The following is a 22,721-nucleotide window of genomic DNA, read 5'->3' as shown; positions in this document are numbered from 1 at the left end:
TGGCAATGACAAGCTTTGTTATGATGATGGATTTCCTAGTCCTATGGGTACTTTGGGTGATACTTGCATTGAGCCAACACTTTGCTCATTGTCTCATGATTCATATGCCAGTTGCAAAGGAGCACGTACCTTAAGGGTGAAGGCATACATCAATGGGAGAGTTGCTCATGTTTTGGTGGATAGTGGAAGTACACATAGCGTTGTCAATGCAAAATCCGTATGCAGTCTAAATTGTAGCCCATGTGTTTGGCAAATTTGCATGAGCTTCAAGTGGCTGATGGGGCAAAATTGGATTGCAATATGGTATGCCATGATGTGGAGTTGGTGTTTGCACATGACTATGCTTGCAAGGCTGATTTACTAATGCTTGACTTGGTCCGATTGACATCATTTTGGGATGTGATTGGCTTTCTACACTTGGTTCCATTACCATGAATCAGTGTGGTTACATGGAATTTATGCATGAAGGCAGTAGTGTTACATTGTGGGGTAATCACACGCCAAAGTTGAGCCTCATAAATGGCACTCAACTCAAAAGAGAGCTCAAGAAGTCGGGCATGATCTATGTAATACAACTTTGCAAAGAAGAGGACAATGATGGTAAAAACCAAGTCTCACATGATGGTATGGCAAGATTGTTGGAAGAGTATAAGGATGTTTTCCAAATGCCCAAGTGCTTGCCACCAAAGAGGGATATTGATCATGGCATAGAGCTTGAGCCTAATTCAAGGCCTATCAACAAGCCGCCATATAGATTGTCAAAGGTGGAGAAAGATGAGGTGGCCAAGCAAGTCTAAGAACTCATGGACATGGGATGGGTAGAACTAAGTCAATCACCGTTTGCATCACCGGTTTTGTTGGTCAAGAAGAAGGATGGCACTTTTCGAATGTGTATTGATTATAGAGATTTGAACAAGATCTCCATCAAGAATAGGTATCTGATCCCATGGATTGATGACCTATTGGATGAGTTGAAAGGTGCCAATTTTTTCACAAAGATTGACTTGAGGTCCGGCTACCATCAAATAAGGATGAAGAGAGGTGATGAGTTTAAGACGGCATTCCAGACGGAGAGAGGCTTGTATCATTATATGGTGATGCCGTTTGAACTCCGCCAAATGCAACCATTCATCCCATGCATATTGTGTCTCATAGCAATAATGCCTCAAGTAAGTCTCAAGCCACTTAGTCACCCTTTTGGTTTGACCATCGGTTTCCGGGTGCCAATAGGCCATACTTGGAGTCAATTGGGTGCCCATGCTCTCAAACAATGTACGCCAAAATGTGCCCATGAACTTGAAATCTCGGTCACTCACAATTTGTTGTGGCATACCATGTATGCAAAACACATTCTCCATGAATTGATGTGCAACCATAGATGCGGAAAACTTCACTTTTGTTGGCACAAAATGAGTAGCTTTTGTTACCACTACATAAATGCTGTCCCACCCCTTCTTAGTGATAGGAAGGCCGGTAATGAAATCCATAGCAATGTGTGTCCATTTGCCTTCCGGAATAGGTAAGGGCTGTAGTAAACCACCGGGTTTTTGTGTGGGGTCTTTGTTGAGTTGACATGGCATACATTTGGAGACAAACTCCTTCACATCCCTCCAAAGGCCTTTCCAATGAAAGCTCTTTCTAATGGAATCATAGGTTTTAAACAAACCCAAATGTCCCACCATGGGAGAAGAATGCATCTCAATCATCACTTTTTGCTTGAAAGCCGAATATGGCACAAGATACACCTTCTCCTTGTAGTAAAGGGGTCCATTTTGCAATTGAAAATGCGGCAAATCATCGCATGTACCATGCTGTAATTTCTGCATTATATTTGCGGCCTCTTCGTCTAACATGTACTCCTCTTGGATATCATCAATCCAATTCTTGTGAACCTCCGTGATGGTAAATAATGTGCATGCCCACATTCTAGAGAGTGAATCTGCCACCACATTATCCTTCCCCTTCGTATAAGTGATCTCAAAATCATAGTTTTGAAGGATTGCACACCACCTTTGCTTAGGAGAGAGATTTGGTTGAGATAGGAAGTATTTGAGAACCCTATGGTCACTCCTCACATAGAACTTACTACCATAGAGATAGTGATGCCACTTCTTGATTACATGTAAGATAGCAATCATCTCTTGATCATAGACATGCATCTCCTTCTCTTTGTCATCAAGCTTACGGCTCTCAAAAGCAATCATCCCATGATCTTGGTAAAACACGGCACCAATTCCTCTTCCACATGCATCAGCCCTAATGGTGAAAGGCTTTGTAAAATCCGAGCATACCAAAATTGGAGCAAAAGTAAGCATCCTCTTCAACTCTTCAAAACTCTTATGGGTTGTAGCGTCCCAAAAGAATGCTTCCTTCTTCAACTTATCCATCAATGGAGCCGATATGTGAGCATATTTCTCTATGAACCTCCGGTAGAATGAAGATAAGCCCAAAAACCCTCTCAATTGAGTAGTGTTTGTAGGTGTAGGCCAATTCTTCACACTCTACCTTCTTTGGGTCCACTCTAATTCCATCTTTGCCCACAATGTGACCAAGGTACTCTACTTCATTTGCCATGAACATACACTTGCTCTCCTTTGCATACAATTGGTTGGTCCTAAGTGCATCCAACACTTTGCGTACATGAACCAAATGCTCCTCTTCACTTTTTCTATACACCAAGATGTCATGGAAAAATACCAAAACAAACTTGAAGAGAAACGGTTGGAGCACTTTGTTCATTAAGGCTTGAAAAGTGGCCGGTGCATTGCATAGCATTTGCCTACAATAGTACATACCATGTGAGTATTGGAATGTCGCCTTTTGAGGCTATGTATGGTTACAAGGTGCATGTGCCAATTGTAGCATTCAAGAATGATGATGTGAATCCCAATGCAAAGGATGAGGTGGAAAGAATGCAAGTTCTTTTGCAAACATGCAAGGAGAACATCAAGAAGTCTCAAGAGAAGATGAAGCACTTTGAAGATGCACATCGGAGACCCTTGGAGTTCAAAGAAGGGGATTATGTCTTTTTGAGGATTCCCAAGACCCGGTATGGTTCTCTCAAGGGAAACACAAACATGAAGCTTGCACATCGCTTTTATGGGCCTTATAAGGTGATAAGGAGAGTTGGAGAAGTGGTCCATCAATTGCTACTTCCAACCACAACAAAGATTCATGATGTCTTCCATGTGTCACACTTGAAGGCATATGTTGGTCCGGAGGTGCAAGTGTTGGATGAACTCCCTCCCATGAGTGAAGATGGATTGGTGGAGTACATTCCGGAGAAGGTGTTGGGCATGAGAGAAAGGGTACTTCACAACCGAACCTTGTGCGAATACCTAATCAAGTGGAAGGGATTACCTCAAGATGAAGCTACTTGGCAGCCTACAACTATACTACAAGGGTTTGAGCATTTATTGGAAGCATCTAAAGGAGTACATTGAGGCTTACAAAACAGTGAATTGGATTGCTCAAATTTTTTGTAATTTACTGTTATGTGGCCTATTTGATGCTCAAGAGATGTGGATATCATGCAGGTAACACATGGTGGGGAGCATGTGATACCTATGGGCATACTTGGATAAGGTTCCAAAGAGCATTTGTTGGATGTGGGATGATCTTATTGCTCATGCAAGCTCTCTTGGACAGATTTTATAGATTGATGGCCTTCATTGATGCCTCACTCATGTAGAGATATTTTGGTTCTTCGACATGATACATGTGTCGAGGACGAAACATACTTGGGTGGGGATGGTTTTTAATGAAATAAGGGGGCCATGGCCTTGTGGGTTGATGGTCATGGGCCAAATATTGTTTGTATATTGTACATGGGCCATGGGCCAAGGACAATAAGATGTAAAAGTGAATGTGGCTTTGGCTTGGGCATGGGCACATATTAATGTAGTGTGAACCCAATGTCTACTATATAAGCCAATATGCCATTCACTAATCATTCTATAATCATGATACTTTTTCACTAATATAATTACAAGCTTCCATAGCTTTTCTTGGTGCAATCCACCCTTGCCGTGCTTCAAGTAAACAAGCACACATCTATTCTCCCTCCTTGCCTCTTGCAAATACCTGCATTTAACCCTTTGCTTCCCTTCTTCGTCTCTCACACCAAAAGCCCAATCAAAGATAAACTTCCACTCATGCTGCCTAAAGTTTCTTTTCTCTCCTGCCTTAACCTTCTGCTTCTCAGGCTCTATAGAAGATACATCTTCTTCAGCTCTATTAATGGCATCATGCAAAGTATGGGCTAAAGTTTCAGATGCAAGTTCATTACGTTCACGTTGGAAAGGAGACATGCCAAAAGCAGCTAAAAGTGTTTTCTGTTTTTTATCCTTCCTTGGTCGACCAATATTGGATCTGCTCCTTGCCTCCTCCATGAATATATTCCTAAAGCAAAAATAATAATATTTATTGATTTATATTTGTAAATTATCAATTATTTTTTATATAAACTTAAAATTTTTATACAACATAATGACACTTAATATAAATAATAATACCATATAAGTTAAAATACCCAAACAATTTTCGGTAAAATATTACATTAGAACCAAAAAATAAATAAAAACCAGACATGACTTAATCTACAACCACAACATAATAATGATTAAAAACCTAAAAAATAATCAATTTTAATTTTCAAACTTATTAACATAACACACCAAAGAAGTAAAAAAAACTATGAAAAAGACCTGGCTTGACGCTCGCTGCTGAGTCCTGGTCGGCCGGCTCGATTTGATGGCTGGAGCCTGGCCGGAGGATTTATGACAGACGACAACAGATGTGACGGCCGAGTCTTGACTGATAGACGACAGGAGGATGACAGTCAACGTGTTGTGGACGACAGACTGATGGTGGGATGACAACAGGACAACGGTCGAGACTAGTGGACGGACAACGCAGACTGGACAGTAGAGAGGCTGGAGCGCTCAACAAGAACCGAAGTTGTTGGGGAACGATAGCCGACTGACGGGACCATGGACGACGACTTGTTGGAACGGAGCGCTCAACGAGAAGTTAGAAGGCTTGGACCTTGGAAACTCGTGAGGTGTCACAGGTTTTTGTTTGTTTTTGGAGACGGGGTCAGAACCGAGCAAGCTTATTCTGGGACTCGAACAGAAAAACGCTTTTGTCTTTAGTTTCAGTAAGACGACTTTTTGTCTTTAGTTTCAGTAAGACCACTGATGGAGCCCTCAACGGCTCAGCCTTGACAATGGAGGTTGGGGCCCTTGCTGGACGACGGATGATGATGGGTGACGAGTAGTGAAAGCCTTAGGCCCGTTACACATACCCCACCGCCCATGTATGGGCGGGGGAGATTGCCTGCCCATGAATTATGGGCGGTGGATAACCCCACCACATCAGCATGGGCAGGTAGGGGTATGGCGATGTGTAATGGGCCTTAGAGTCTCTACTAGTGAAGTCTTCACGTTGGTGGGCTGGTGGCCATCACCAGCGAAGCTCAATGAAGCTTGAGCCTTGGACAATCACTCACTATAGTGCCTAGTTGATGGAGACCTCAAGGCTCAGAGTAGGACTCATGGAGAGCTTAGAGTTGAGACTAGAGATTGGACACTGGAGGGAAATTTTCATTGAAATTTGGAGATTTGAAAATTAATTTGTGGAGCCTAATCTACTTTACCTCTGAAATAATTCTCTCTTAAATGAATGTTAGAGGAGAGGTTCAGGGTTAGAATATTGAATAGTTAAAGAGATGCTAGTAAACACCACCTAGAGAGAATCTTGTCATAATTGTAACCACCCAAACCATCACCTTTCTCTTTCAAAATTCACATTAAACTTTCAATATCTATAGATCATAAATAAAAAAACTTTACATATCATTTCTAAAGGTTTGAATACCCTTTAATATTTATATCTTATCTATAATTTTTTCTCTTATCTATAGTTTCTTAGATTGGTTATATATAGTTATATATTAAGATTAATCAAATTTAAATTTAAAACCTATGTTTTGAGTATGGACTTCTTTTGGAAATGAGAGAATCAATAGGTACTTCATCTCTTGACACCCAAAAGTATGAATGATGCCCAATGAAGCATTCAAATTTCAGCACTGGGTGGATGGGAAACAAAGTTCTACTCCATCATGGGAAGGACAGTGATACTTTCCTTCCCATGATAATTGTCGTCGTCCAACAATTTTCCAACTTTAGTTACCACACGTAGGTGGCTCATGCGTTGCTCTGTGACATGAAGTTTTTGCTTGTATTCATATGTGCATACATATGTATGTGTGTATGCAAGTGTGCGACTACATGCGTATGTGTATATGCATCTATACATGTGTATGTGCATACAAGCATGTGAAAGTGAGTGTGTGTGCATGTGTGTGTGTGTGTGTGTGTGTGTGTGTATGCCTCTGTGTATTTGTGTGCATGTGCACATGTGTGCGTGTGTGTGCATGTGTCTATGTGCGATTCTCTCATATAGATGCATATTTGTGTGTCGCTCTCTCACATGGATTCTCACTATATATCTATCATGCACGTGCCCACACACACACACACAACCCTCTCTCACATATATACACGTGCACATGCACTCTCTCTCTTCTCACACCCGTCTTGCATGCATACTCTTAGACACATAGAAACTCAGACACACACACACACACATGTACGCATGCACACACACACACACCACACACTCTACGTACACGTACCTATGTGTGTGAGTGTGTTTATATATAACAATATTAATATAATATTATTATATATTTACCATATGCATATTGATTTATATATCATTAATATATATATATATATACTACATATTTCTATTTATAATTATACCATATTATTACGTATGTTTAGATATTAAATTATATTATTTATATATATTTATACTTATGTATTATATATATAACATTATATTAGTAGTATATATATATATATATATATATATATATATATGTATATATGTATTTAATATTCTTACTTATTATATGTTTATATATTGTTATGATATATATTTGTGCTCTATACATATTTTATTATCTATATTTATATATTATATTATATATTTTTCTCTCTCAACATACCCCTACACATCTCTCTCTCTCTCCATGTATTCTTCTCTCTTCCCACGTATTCCTCTCTCTCCCCACGTCTCTCTCTCTCTCTCTCTCTCTCTCTCTCTCTCTCCCATTCCCCAATACATGGCCTCTACTTTACTCTCACCCCCCCCCTCTCTCTCTCTCTCTCCCCTTCGCCCCAACGCATGGCTCATCTCCTCCCCCATAACACCCCCATCTCTCCCAACATTTGACCCTCTTCCAACCACCACGTGTTTCCTTTCCTCCCAAAAAATTACACATAATAGATAGCACATAGATAGATATATTACACTTGCATACACACACAAACACATATATAACATATATATGTGTATTTATAAATCTATAAATAAAAAAAACATATATACACATGTATGCACACACATACATATATTTAAGTTAATTTAATTTAATTTCTATTTAGATTTTATTAAAATCTACCTTTATTCTCTCTGTCTCTCATTCTCTGATCTCTCTTCCATAGGCCTACCCCCATCTCACTCTCACTCACTCACTCACTCTCTCTCTCTCTCTCTCTCTCTCTCTCTCACACACACACACACACTCTCTCTCTCTCTCTCTCTCAACCACACACACACACGCACTCTCTCTCTCTCTCTCTCTCTCTCTCTCCCCTTCGCCCCAACACATGGCTCATCTCCTCCCCCATAACACCCCCTTCTCTCCCAACATTTGACCCTCTTCCAACCACCACGTGTGTCCTTTCCTCCCAAAAAATTACACATAATAGATAGCACATAGATAGATATATTACACTTGCATACACACACAAACACATATATAACATATATATGTGTATTTATAAATATATAAATAAAAAAACATATATACACATGTATGCACACACATACATATATTTAAGTTAATTTAATTTCATTTCTATTTAGATTTTATTAAAATCTACTTTTATTCTCTCTGTCTCTCATTCTCTGATCTCTCTTCCATAGGCCTACCCCCATCTCACTCTCACTCACTCACTCTCTCTCTCTCTCTCTCTCTCTCTCTCTCTCTCTCACACACACACACACACACACACACACACATGTACACACTTGCACATGTAGTAATGCAAACACACACACTCTCTCACCACACATAGAAACTCTCTCTCTCTCTCTCTCTCTCTCTCTCTCTCTCTCTCACACACACACACACACATGATATTATGTTTAATTATATTTACACATGTACTTATACATACATATGTATAAGTATATGTATGTATAAGTATATTTACACATATACTTATACATACATATGTATGTGTACTTATAAATATAAATAAGTTTATATATATACACATATAATTTTAATTAATTAAATTTTAATTTAGATTAAATTTAATGGGTGGGGATGCATGGTGAGGTACGCTCACTCTTTAAAAAATGCATCTTACATATAATGTTTCTCTCTCTCTCTCTCTCTCTCTCTCTCTCTCTCTCTCTCTCTCTCTCTCTCTCTCTCTCTCTCTCTCAAAAACACACACACATGCACATGCACATGCATTCTCTTCCCCTTCCCCCCCCCTCTCTCTCTCTCTCTCTCTCTCACACACACACACACACACACACATTCTGATTTGTTCTTACCTTAACCAAATTAGGTTTTTTTGAGTTGAACACCTAAGTATTTGGAATTTTACTACTTTACTGAATATATTGAGTTTTTGGTTCACTACATATATCCATTTGATGTTGTGAGATGTGGGTCATTTGAAAACGCATAGGATACATTTGATGCACTTCACACACACACACACACACACACACACACACACACACACACACACATAAATGCTAATGTGCTTGTCCACATTTACACACACATTCCTAGTAATTCTTATCTTAACCACCTTAGGGGCTTAAGAGGTAAACACCTTATTATTTGCCCTATTTTGGCGGTACCCATGTTACGGGCATTACCACTCTGGGTATTGCCTAGCAAGTTTTGATGGCGGAGCTCTGCACGAATATCACCAAAGCATCCTCCTTGAATGCGAACGGTGGTATTAGCTAGCTTCCTTGGCTCCACGCAACGGGTATACAATGGCCTTGCATGTGAGTTCACATACTCACTTAGCTTGGTGTGGATTACTGGTTTTTCTAGACATGTCGATGGTGTAAGCTTCTACTGGGAGTTCCTCTTCTTAGGTAACTTGGTGCTTTGGGTTTTGCTTTTGTTACTACTATGGTAGTCTCTACACTCTTTGGGATAGTGATATTTCTTAATCCCATACTATGGAATTGGTTTTGACTGTAACTCTGTTATAGCATCTGCATGTTGTTGATACTTGAGTCATTTTGTAGTCTCTACACTCTTTGGGATAGTGATCTTTTTGAATCCCATAGGATGGAATTTGTTTTGACCGTAACTTTGTTATGGCATCTATATGATGTAGATACTTGTGTCATATTAACTCGGAGACGATGAGGAAATTGAATATTTATTCTAAAAAACTTGCATGCATAAACTCTATTTATCTCTTTAAATTTTGCAATTATCTGACCCGAAAATTCGCACATGTATTTCATTTTCGCCTCTAGAAATGCTTATGAATATTTGTTGACTAATTATTTTGATGTTGTGCTATCTGAATATGGATTAGTAGGACTCTGATTTCGAATAACCCACAACATTGTAGATTATGGGGGTTATATTACACTATGTGTTGCACAACGATTAATGAGATTTTAGGGACTTTTGCTTCTTCTTTTTTTGAATGTTAGCCTAGAAAAATGATGTGGCTATTAGAACACTTGTTTTGTATTGTGTTAATCATTTGCAAATCTGGCATGTAGTCTTGAATTACGCTTAGGCTTGACCTCTAATCTGGCCATTACAGTTTAAAAAAAATATTGCTAAACTTTGCATTTTGAGGGCTTTTTGGATTTATAGACTCTTGCGGGGCTATTGGCAATGATCACTGTATATATGGCTTACTCCTGGATTAATAGAATAAATCACTTATAAATCTTACACTGTAGTGATAGTTTGACACATGGGTATAGTCGCTTAGGGTGGCAACATGGCTGAATTCTGACCAAGCACTCTGAATTATTTTGTATTTTTAGAATACATTCCTTATCGGTGGGATATACATCTTGCTTTCTGTAAATGGATGATTGGTTATTATGTTTGTTGGGGTCTACTTTGTGGTGTATTTCCCTTTTTCTACCATTTGAGCTCGGAGAATGCTTATGGTTCATTTCCCTTTTTCTAAATTTTTGACTAAGTATTTGGGCTTTGCATTCTAAGGCCACATATAGTAACTCACTTATCTCTTACTTCTGTGGTTGATGGTAGCTGGCTATATATGTTGACATGTGGATGCCTAGCAATAGAATAGAGGACTAGTTTGATTAGTATGGGCATGGACACATAAGGCCTATTTGACTATCCACTATGTGGATTACTATGTATTACATTTCTTGTGGTTGATTACATGATAAGTTCACGGGTTATCTAGTATCTGAAATTTGGGAATTGACTCTTGTTGACTACAAAGAGACTAATGAACCCAAACATTGGGATCTTTGAGTTACATCTATAACATGTGGTAGGTCTTATGACACCTATAATACACACATGGGATAACTATTTGTTTTTATGTGTTGGATGGATGTAGGTAATAGGTTCCCTAACTGGTGACGTGATCATTGTATACAATACCTTTGTTATGTAATCATGTTTAACACTTCATTTATCAAGACTATCTGGGTTCTCAAATTTTTGTTCGACTGTAGATATGTTATTAGTATAAATCCAAAACACACACACACACACACACACACACACACACACACACACATGCAACTATTTTTGGTTATGTTTTTAATCATTTTTGGAGAAGGTAATAATTGTACACTTGAGTAGGGGTGGTACATTACATGTATATATAACATGGACTTAGGATTTGTGGCTTACTATGTGTGTGCTCAGTGAGAGCGAGGAGAATCTCTAAAGCTATAAAAAAATTTAGGAACCAACAAAGTGTTGGCTTTTGAGGTGATACTGGGTATTGAGACTGTCGCTTGGATCTTTTTTGCTTCAAAAAGACAATGAGGTCCTTCAAACCCAAAAAGGTGGGTTCTCTTTGTAAAAGCCTTGGGATTTTAGCAGCTTGATAGGGATCCAACATGGCTTGGGGTGTTGAGCTTGACATCTCAATAGAAGAGAAGTTGACTCCTTGTTGAAGTTGAGATTAAGGTTGGTATCCAATCGGGTATGCTGCATGAGATCTTCTCTCATAGTTGGGCTTTTGATGAAATGGTGGCTTCCAAGTCTTTACATGGGCATTTAGGTCTTTGCATGGGTATGTACTTTCCTTGGCTCTAGCCAGCAGGCTACTCCTACCCATTCCTTCTTGGTGACCTCCATGAAGGGGTGCTAAGGTTGAGGTTTAGGGGGGTGGTTTTCATCTTCACCCGGTGAGGTTTTAGATCTCCATAATGGTTTGAGGAGGTGGCCGATGTGGCGAGGCAAGATTGTTGTGTAGTGTTAGAGGTTAGCTAAGATGGTGTCCTGTAAGTGGAGTAGAATGAGGCTTGCGATGTTGATAGGTTCGGGGTCCCTCATCCACTAAGGGTATAGTAACCACACCGAGGATGATGCTCTCTCTTATTATACATTCTCTCTCTCATTGTACATTTGGGGTCACATAAAACTTGTATGATGATGCACATGTTTAGATCCAACAAGATACTCCACTTCAAAACAATTGACAATCATGGATTGGGAATCGCAGATGGTGTGAGGGGTTTTTTACCATACTAATGGTTGCTGGATGGTGTGAGGGGTGGGTGGCCTAATGAGGTCCACGTCCCCCATGATAAAACATTGTGGCTAGCTCCAATTTCCACCAAGGCTGGCTAAGCCGCTAGATGGTCTTCTTGTGGGGGAACTCCAGCTTAAGGTGATAAAGATTTGTAGGTTCTTCTGTTTTATAGATCGGTTGCATGTATAGAGATCTATATGCTTGGGGTTCTAGGGCCTCTTTGGGTCTTCTTTTTTTGGGTGAATGATCACTTATGTTGTATAGAGATCTCTATGCTTGGGGTTCTACTGCCTCTTTGGGTCTTCTTTTGCCGGGCAATCACTTCAAAGTGTGCCCTCCATTTTTTGTTGTTAGGCCATCATTTCTCCTCTTTTTTCTTATGGATTTGGACGAGAAGGTCATGGGTGAGAGGTCCATAGTAGCACTTCAAGTTGCTACCATTGAAGTATCCTTCCATCTCAACCCCATCCAGGGTCTCTAGCTTACTGCACCTTGAGGATAAATTTTTGTAACTCGATGTAGGGATACATAAGCACCATGTCTTCTAACTCCATGCACTTGTCCTTGAGTTAGTCATTAAACCACTTCTTGCATCATTGTTTTCCCACCATCAACGGATCACAATCTTTACTCAATGAGTTACTCTAAGATAACTACCCTCAGGGAGGGGTTATGTTGGGACACCTTTTGGAGGCTTATTTCCATTGGGCATGACTATGTTAATCCCCAATACAAGCTGAAAAGGTGTACTATTGATAGCCACCTTGTATGTCATGTGGAAGGCCCATCATAGAGTAGAGTACAACTTGTGCTTCTCGAGGCCTCTATTGTATTGGTGAGAATAGTGCACAACGGCTTGTTTGTGAGCTTATGGGTATTAAGGTGTCAAATTTCTATGCACCAAAAGGAACTCTTTAAGCAAGAACTCCACCATTTCATTTATAAAATGTGTACCATGATCGCTCTCACTATTTTTGGATGGAAACTGAAAAAGGGTAATTACAATCTCATAGATAAAAGTCTTGGCAATAGAGTAGACTCAAGGGAGGAAAACAACCCACGTTGCCAAGTAATGTTCTTTCCAGCACCACTATCAAAATACCTGCTAGCAATGTGCCTGAAAAAGTAATGTGTTTGTCAGCACCACTATCAAAATACCTGACATGCTGATCTGTCAACCAATATGCATACATCATGGATAAAAGGCTCATAGCTATAGTGTACAATGAATGCCCAAGCATCCCATGCATGGTTCACTGACTCCTTCTTTTAAGCACTTGGTGTTGATGCATTAGCCACAACCATGCTTGACTCTTTCTGCTTCTCCTTCTCCAGCGTTTTAGTTACATTTGCCTTTCTTCTTGGTCTTATCAGTCTAGTCATCTTGGCATCCTTGCCAGAAGATTGGGCTGATCTGCCTTTGTCTTGTAGTCACCCTAAGAGAAGGCTTTACCTTTACTTTTTTGACTAGTAGCAAATGCTTGATCTTCCACATTTATACTAGTTCGGTTTTGCCAAGATTGCTCTTCTTGCAAGAGTGTTGTAACCAACTCATCAAATGTAAGGGACTTGGGGTTACTCTTTATCATAAGCCAAAATGTTCATACAAAATCATGGTATGAATCCGATAAAGCTGTGAGAACAATAGACACCAACAAATAAACTGCTTGGTTAGGCCTCATCAATACATGCAATCTTTGATCCTTATCAGAAACTCATCCATCAAGTCTTCCTTATTCATAGGCTTGGAATCTGTGCTTGGGAAAGTAGGCCATACGTGCCACCACACATGTCTCATCATGCACTTGGTAAAGTGCAGCAAGAACATCCCAAGCCTACTTGGCAATTTTACATGAGAGAATATGAGGAACAATGCTCCTTTTTACAAAAAGTGCCACCAATGCATGTTCCTATGGATTCTTGACATTCCCACCTAGCTTTTGTTTTTCATTGTGAGAGGTGCCGAGGTGGGATGCCACAATTACGTCTAAACTAGTAGCAACATTTGAAGTACTAGCACTATCTTACATTAGTGAGACATGGGGTGCCTCAATGCCAATAAAAACATTGCAAAGCCCTTTGGCTCAACTAATACATGACACATAATATAGGACCACAATAGGTAGTTGGTCTCATCCAAGATTGGCATGTCATCTTAGGTGGAGAGAGTATACCCTATAGTGTGATGTGTTAACAAAGCTAACATGATTTTTACAACTCTCGAGCCTTTTGGGTGTGCTTTGAGGCCCATTCACATGCTATAAGGTTTCTAAAAACATTCCGAGGGAGTGTCAGTTTGAACTATTTTTGTCAGATTTAGATTTTCTACAGTACAACATCATTAATTTGATGTGCAGACATTGTGTGCATATGTTACGGGGTCATCATCGACATTGCATATTTCAGCTCATGTGATCAATAGCTTTATCAGCATTATCATGTATCATTGGCATCAACTTTTTCATCCTTGCCAGTAGCATTTCTACACTCTACACTTCCCTATTTTTTTTATACAATTTGTAGGTCTCCTCGTTATCTCATTGATATGTTGGTAGCCATCTTGGTTGCATTATTAGTACTTGCAGGCACCATTAATACTTGTCATCTCATTGATATGTTGGTAGCCATCTTAGTTGCATTAATAGTACTTGTAGATATTAATTGTGCCTGCAAGTACTATTAATGCAACTAAGATGGCTACCAACATATCAATGAGATGATGAGGAGACCTACAAATTGTATGAAAAATAGGGAAGTGTAGAGTGTAGAAATGCTACTGGCAAGGATGAAAAAGTTGATGCCAATGATACATGATAATGTTGATGAAGCTATTGATCACATGAGCTGAAATATGCAATGTCGATGATGACCCCGTAACATATGCACACAATGTCTGCACATCAAATTAATGATGTTGTACTATAGAAAATCTAAATCTGACAACAATAGTTCAAATTGACACTCCCTCAGAATGTTTTCAAAAACCTTTAGCATGTGAATGGGCCTCGAAGCACACCCAAAAGGCCCGAGAGTTGTAAAAATCATGTTAGCTTTGTTAACACATCACACTATAGGGTATACTCTCTCCACCTAAGATGACATGCCAATCTAAGATAATAATAATAATAGCTTGATAAAGTGTGATGTGATAACAAATGGCGGAGGCGAGAGCCAAGAGAACTTTCTCTAATACCAAATATTAGAATGGAGACAAAGGTAGCAACACACAGTGCACAAATGCAAAAAGTAAGGCCTAGTCCATTATTAGCCTACATCCACACATCATTACCATATAAATGGCTATTAAATATCTCTTAATAGTTACTAATTTATACTAATCTATTACTTATTAAAATTTATGAGTGATAAGGAGAGAAAAAAACACAGACTAAAAAATTACACTTAAAATTGAGCTTGTGAATGTGTTAGTGATGACTAGATGCGTTAGTGATGACTAGATGTAAAATCATGTCGTAATCAATTTCTCTACTCAAATCACTAATTTAACACACATTTGAGAAATTAAGAATTGATTAAGCATTTTTTGAGATTTAAGCTTAAGTTCATTAGCTTCAAAGAGAAGAGGATGGCCAACGTGAGTGTGTATCATGTATGTATGTAGAAATTACTCACGTTATCATGTATGTAGAAATTTAGGATGTATGTATAATGGGGCTTAAATTCGTGCTCTTTGTCAACACTACTTTAACTTTGTGAACCACTTAGCATGGTAATAATTTTTTCTTGGCACTTTCTTGAGTCATCTTTAATCAATGCTAGAATGAGGACCGTTGTTTTGGGAACAATAAATATATATATTATAAATATTAACAGTCTTTTACAAAAATTCTATCTTGATAGCCCAGAAGGTAACAACCTAACACACCAAAATTACATCAGACTTAATCCCACTTCCTATTCAACAAGTCACATACTAGTTCCCACATTTCATCCTCCCATAAAAAAGGATGAATTTTCCCAAGAAAAGTGATATCCTAGCTGCATACAAGCAATAAGCAGTGCATAAGAAGTAAAACCCTTGGGGACTGCTGTTGTGCCCAAGAATTCCACCCACCTCAAGGTAGTCTGTTTCAAGTCCCTCAACTCCTGACAATTCTCATCTCTAATTTGTCCTTGTATCTCTCTATTCCCTCTTTCCTTGATCAACCTAAATAAGTATTTGGTAGGTTTTCTCCTATTGTTTTAAATTCTCTAGCTCTCCCCTTTTTCTCTCTCATTGGCTAATTTAGTGTCTTCCTCGTTTAGATGAGTTTGACACTTGACATATTGATCCATTTCTATCCTAGATAAGCCATTAAGTTGTCTCTTTTTCTGTAAACTGTCCAGGAGGTTTCCCTAGTATTCCCTCTCCCGTCTCTTCTAATGAGCCCTTAGTTTCCCAACTCTTCTGATGATGCCTTGCATTTCATTGTTGGCAAACTTTCTCCAGGAGACTCCTTCCCCTCCCTTACTCTTGAGCCTTAATAGCATCCTTAATAAGAAGTCTGAATAAGTCATCTTGTAGTAGACCCTTTCATTTCTTTTGCAAGAAATGATAAAAAGCCCTCATAAATTCTTCAAGAAATGAGAAATTGTATGCAAAATAGCTTCAAGAAAGCCTCTCATAAGCTAATAGAATCTCCCTTTTATAATAAAACTAGGAAGCCCCATGCCTATGCTTGAGTTTATGCACAATATTCTTAATGAATCTAGCAAAAGCCCCTTCCTAATTGTTAGAATGGCAACTTGATAACCATAAAGATTAGTAGAAGTCAAGTTTGTAAGGTCATTATGAAGAGGTAAACGTAAATAAACTAGCATCTATGATTAACACGAGTGAGGATAAGAAGAGAGAGAAAACCGCTCAATGTCGACTTTATTGATATAGAGAGATCAATCGACACGGAGAGACGTGAACCCAGGTGGGTCCAAGTCTATCTCCTATGAAAGTCTTATCATAAGCCTTATCATTATCATCAATAGCGTTCCAACTCCAGCCAGCACCTGCAACAACACCTGTAGCACCGAGAGAGTCGCATGCTCCTTTTGTAGTGCCACACTACGCAACCAGCTTTGGACTCTCCTTTGCACTACCCACATACCATCTCCATTGGCTTCCATGCAAAGGTGATGGGGTTGCCACGTTAACAGCAAATAAGGTGACATTAAAAATCCAACTTTCAAGATTTGCACCTTAATCATTGAGGGTAGGCTCACATGCCTTTGATAACAATGATGTTTGGTACCTTAAAATCACCATATGCTTGCTCAATTGCTGTAAAAGTGATGCGCGATCTTCATAATGCCAGGCTCTTGTGAATCAACTAATGTGAAGAAGATAATTAAGAAAAAGGTGAACAAGCAAAAATATAAACCTTTTTATTATGATGTTGCTGAGATATGAGTGTCTCTGAGTTTTTATCATACAATATGCATTCGTATGGGGATGGGGGCTTTTACGCCTTGATTCAATCTTTGAATTTTTGTTTTTTAGACACTACTCTTGTGCTTCAAAGCCCTTCATGATCATGGCCACACTTCAAACTGATAAATTCACACTTCAAACTGATAAATTCAATGGCACGAGGTTTTATGCATGGTAGGTTCAGATAAAATTCACCTTAATGAAAAAGGGCTTATGGCCAATTGCAAATGGTAAAGAAAAGAAACCTTCTAGTAGAGAGAGAGAGAGAGAGAGAGAGAGAGAGAGAGAGAGAGGGAGCATGGATACGAAAGGATAAAAAAGCTATGACTATTATAGCGTAAGGTCATAGTGATAGCTATATACATTATATAGTTGATGCTAAGGATGTTGCTGATGCATGGAACACATAGGAAAAAATATGTGGGGCCAAGGATAAGCCTTCTAGGATAGGGTTAAAGATCCAATTCTTTGAATAAAAATTGAAACCCACAGATCCTTTTCCTACACACCTTAACTATGTGAAGAGCTTGATGGCACAACTAGTAGCATCAGTTGAAGCTCTTGTGGAAGTAGAAGATGCCATTCTAGTGCTTCTTAAGAGCATTCCCAATGAGGAATATGGTCGCCTTGTTTCAACCTTATAAAATTTTCTAGAACCAATGTTAATCATAACCTCTATGGGGATGCCCATTATTTTATTTTAGGATAATTTATTCTGCATGCACCTTTTATTTATATCATTTTTGAGGATTAATGTGTTTAATCAGCTGTGTGCACTGGTATGATATAGTATCATTTTTCAAGGATTAATGTGTTTAATCACCTGTGTCCACTGACTAATATTATTTTAGATATAGGCGATGATTGAGTGGTGGATTATGTGTTAATTGCGGGTGGAACATATGTTAGACCACTATGAGATATTTTGAAAGACATGTGAACACCTATTATGGTTTTATATTTGGCACTAATATTTTTGTAAGGCTAAGGCCTTAAACCTTTGTATATACCAATTAGCATTGTGCAATCTCTTCTCTCTCTCTCCCTCTCTTTGCTAACCAAGCATATCAACATTAAAAAAAATCTCTTTATATATGCATCATATATTAACTCCAAATTCACAAATAGATAGAGACAAAAGCGCAAAAATAAAACTAACCTCAAGTTAAGGAGAGAATGGTATTCAAAATAATCAACTTTGATGCTATCGTCCTTGTGCTTGCCTCTACACAATCACACACAAACACCAAAACAATTATAACTCTTATGGTCTCTCTATTTTTCTCACCCAGTCCTAGCTACATTTCACACCAAATACACAAAAAAAGGATAGAGTAGCTATATGTAGACATTAATCAATAATCTTAAATATTATTACGTTATCTTTACCAATTTTCTTAATGGAATTCACTTTAGTATTTTCCTAAAAATGAAGCGCTTTTCCTTGGAGCTACTACATCTGCTACCCACAATATAAAAACCATCTACTAATCCCAATGCCTCTTTGATTAAGAGGAGCTTGAGATTGTCATCTAGCTAATAGGGTGTCATAAGAATATATTTTAAGTCCTCTTTAAGAATATTATTTTTCCCTCTTGAGTAATTTGGGGATGCCTAGGTACTCTTGCATCATGTCATCTAGGTTAATATCGTGGGTGACACCACTATAAATATTAATATGTGCGTTATATGATGTATGCTTGGGGCCGTCTATGATTATTTCAGTTAGGTTTGTATGGCAGGGTGATTCCTGGGGTACTTACGCCTGGTAGTCTCATGAGTTGGTGATGGTTTGTGCCTGTTTAATATTTGTGGGATTAATTTAATTATTAATTAGGCTTATATTTTCAGGTGATGAAGATTATGAGGATTGATGAATAATGTCGAGGAGAATGTTTCTTATGCGCATCATATTTATTTTTACAAGCGTAGCTTGTAACCTTAGTAGTTGATTTTTCCATTTTGATACATTGGAAAAAATACATTTATAATGTTGAATTTATTAAAGCCTAAAGGTTTTACCCTAGCCCCAATTTTTGGGACACAATATTTTTGTTGTAGAAGAGTGTCGTGCTCTCTAAAAGCACACTTTGTATATTTTTGGGGGCTATGGCCTATTTTTGGTGGAAAAGCTAATAAAAATACTCTTGTGTGGGGAAGGCCACGCACAAGGGGGGGAAGATTGCACCCAGCATGTTTGTCTTGGAGCTAAGTATTATGTTTGCTATGCTTTTGTTCAATTTATTTGATTTTGTTGAAACCTGCAAAGCATGTGTTTTCATGGTTGAATTTATGTGTTGAATTTCTCAAGTGTTCCACAAGCTATCCTAGAGAACGATTCCGTTTTCAGTGGTATCAGAGCTTGGGCTAGGAGATTTGTGGAAAGGTGGGAAAGCTCTTCATCAACACAACTCTCAAGAAAGTTGCACGCTTTTAACCGGTGGGCAAAAGAAGGGTTTGTGGTCTTTAACCAAGAATTCAAATTCTCAAACTAGCTCTACTTCTCAAACCCACTTACCTCTTCCCAAAACCATTCTTCTTCATCAAAAAGTGGTTTTGCTCAAAGCTTCATGAATTTCAAATCCAACCGTATAGATGGATTCCCCATAGCCAAAAACCTCATGTGATTTGCTCAGTTTTTGCAAAGGTTCAAGGTAGAAGCAACCTATAATGGACAGATGGACGGATGGACAGATGGACGGACTGCATGCTGTGTGAGTTTTAAGCCATGAAAAATAATTAACATCAAGCAAATTTAAGGCGCCGATTTGCAGCCTCATGGGCAAAAAAAACGTGAGAAGAAGACCACACAAAAATCAATTAAGCACTAATTACTTAATCTCAATTAAGCCAAATCCTCAACTTAACCCAATTCTACTTTTCCCAAGCCCAATGCATTTCACATCAACTTTTGGAGCTTTCACACTACCTATTTTCCTATTTCAAGGGAAATTCCAAAGAATTGCAATTTTCAGTATTTGGGTGCAGAAAATTGATTTTTCATGGCTCAAAGAGGCTTTAAAAGGCCAAATAAATGCCAGAAAATTTCAAAAAAAAAATTGACTGATTTTAGAATCTTTCCGTGAATTTTGTGCTTGAAGTGTAGCATTGAGAGCTCTTTGGATGGTGTCATCTTCGTCATCATAAGATGGCAAAGAGTCACGCTTACGCCTTCGACTCGTGAGCTGTCGCTCCAATTCAATTCGCATCTCTCTCTCTTCTATAATTTGTTGTTGTAGAGATTGAAGTTGCTCTTGAATTGAAGGTGAAATAGGAAAATTTGCCATAGTGCTCATGCAAACAATGTAAATAAGTAAAATTGATATTATTTGATGTATGTAAATAAAGCAAATGATTGTACTTATCTCAATTCTCTCGCAATTGGATTTGTATTAAAACTGAACAAAGACTTTGGTTCAATGGTTGGGTCGAATTCCCTTCGATTCGCACAAGTCCCGAGCAATTCCGAGTGATTTAGGAGACTTGGGCTAGTCGAAATGCTGAAGAAATAATTTTTTGCACCTTGAACACTGCTCAAACAATTCTGAAAACTTGGCCAAACCTCTGTAATAATTTTTGAGAATTTTTAGAATTTTTGGCTTAGTCAATTGGATGACTACTTTTCGGGGGATAAATTTTCCGAGAAGGACAAGATCAAATGTGCGACTAATCACATGGTGGATAGCGCAGCTTTATGGTGGAGCGTCATCAAGCAAGGACGTGACAAACCGGATTCATGGAAAAGGTTTCAAAGGCTAGTGAAAAAGCATTTCTTACCTTCACAATTTAAATCTAAAACTAGGCATCAATGGAATACATTGCATCAACTTGAAAAAGAAAGCATGTCTTAGTATGTGGAGAAGTTTTGGAATACATTACTACAGGTACAGATTGTGGAGAAAGTCAATGAGAAGGACCAAAAGAGGAAATTCATTTCGGGCCTTAAGTCTACAATTAGGGCCGATGTGAATATGTTTAGACCTCATTCACTTTCTACAGCTATATCTTTGGCAACAAATTCCGAACGCAAAAATGGTTTTCCTAGAGAGGCCAAGTCATTTGAGAGTAACCACTCTAAACCTTTTTCTAAACCTTTTCATGCTTCAAGAAATTTTCATAAGCCAGGGTTTGACAAAGGCAAGGAGATGGTCAAAGGCGAATCAAATTCAAAGAAAGTCAACGGTGGCAAGCCCAAAGGTCCTCCAATAAAATATTTTCGATGTCATAAAGAAGGACATATAGCACCAAAGTCTTAGTTCCTGATGCTATTATTGATCAAGAGACGACAACAACAAGAACTGGGAACCAATACATTAAATATCTTCTGACATTCAAAAACCATCCTCAAGAAGATGCAAAATGGATGCCCGAGAAATTTTTCCGAGCTTATCCTGAGATCCTTTGTTCTTTTCAAACCCAGCAAACCTGTTGAGGGCAATTGCAAACTCAAGCAAGAGGGATGTCATGAGAATATATTTTAAGTCCTCTTTAAGAATATTATTTTTTCCTCTTGAGTAATTTGGGGATGCCTAGGTTACTCTTGCGTCATGCCGGCTAGGTTAATATCATGGGTGACACCACTATAAATATTAATACGTGCGGTATATGACGTATGCTTGGGGCCGTCTATGATTATTTCAGTTAGGTTTGTATGGCAGGGTGATTCCTGGGGTACTTACGCTTGGTACTCATGAGTTGGTGATGGTTTGTGCCTATTTAATATTTGTGGGATTAATTTAATTATTAATTGGGCTTATATTTTCAAGTGATGAAGATTATGAGGATTGATGAATAATGTCAAAGAGAATGTTTCTTATGCGCATCATATTTATTTTTACAAGCGTAGCTTGTAAGTTGTAACCTTAGTAGTTGATTTTTCCATTTTGATACATTGGAAAAAATACATTTATAATGTTGAATTTATTAAAGCCTAAAGGCTTTACCCTAGCCCCAATTTTTGGGACACAATATTTTTGTTGTAGAAGAGTGTCGTGCTCTCTAAAAGCACACTTTGTATATTTTTGGGGGCTATGGCCTATTTTTGGTGGAAAAGCTAATAAAAATACTCTTGTGTGTGGGGAAGGCCACGTACAAGGGGGGGAAGATTGCACCTAGAATGTTTGTCTTGGAGCTAAGTATTATGTTTGCTATGCTTTTGTTCAATTTATTTGATTTTGTTGAAACCTGCAAAGCATGTGTTTTCATGGTTGAATTTATGTGTACAATTTCTCAAGTGTTCCACAAGCTATCCTAGAGAACGATTCCGTTTTCATAGGGGTCTAAGACTATATAAATATAGCATGGATTGGGATCATCCCATCCATCAAATCAAAGAACTTCCCATTTTGGGCTAGGTTGGTATCCCAAAAAACCCAATTGTGGCATCTCAAGAAGATTGTATCTGACAA

The sequence above is a fragment of the Cibotium barometz genome, chromosome 20 (assembly GCF_041138505.1).
Source record: "Cibotium barometz isolate CiBa-2024 chromosome 20, ASM4113850v1, whole genome shotgun sequence".
Classification (NCBI taxonomy): Eukaryota; Viridiplantae; Streptophyta; class Polypodiopsida; order Cyatheales; family Cibotiaceae; genus Cibotium; species Cibotium barometz.
The sequence above is the reverse complement of the archived record's forward strand: the minus strand, read 5'-3'. Positions refer to the sequence as shown.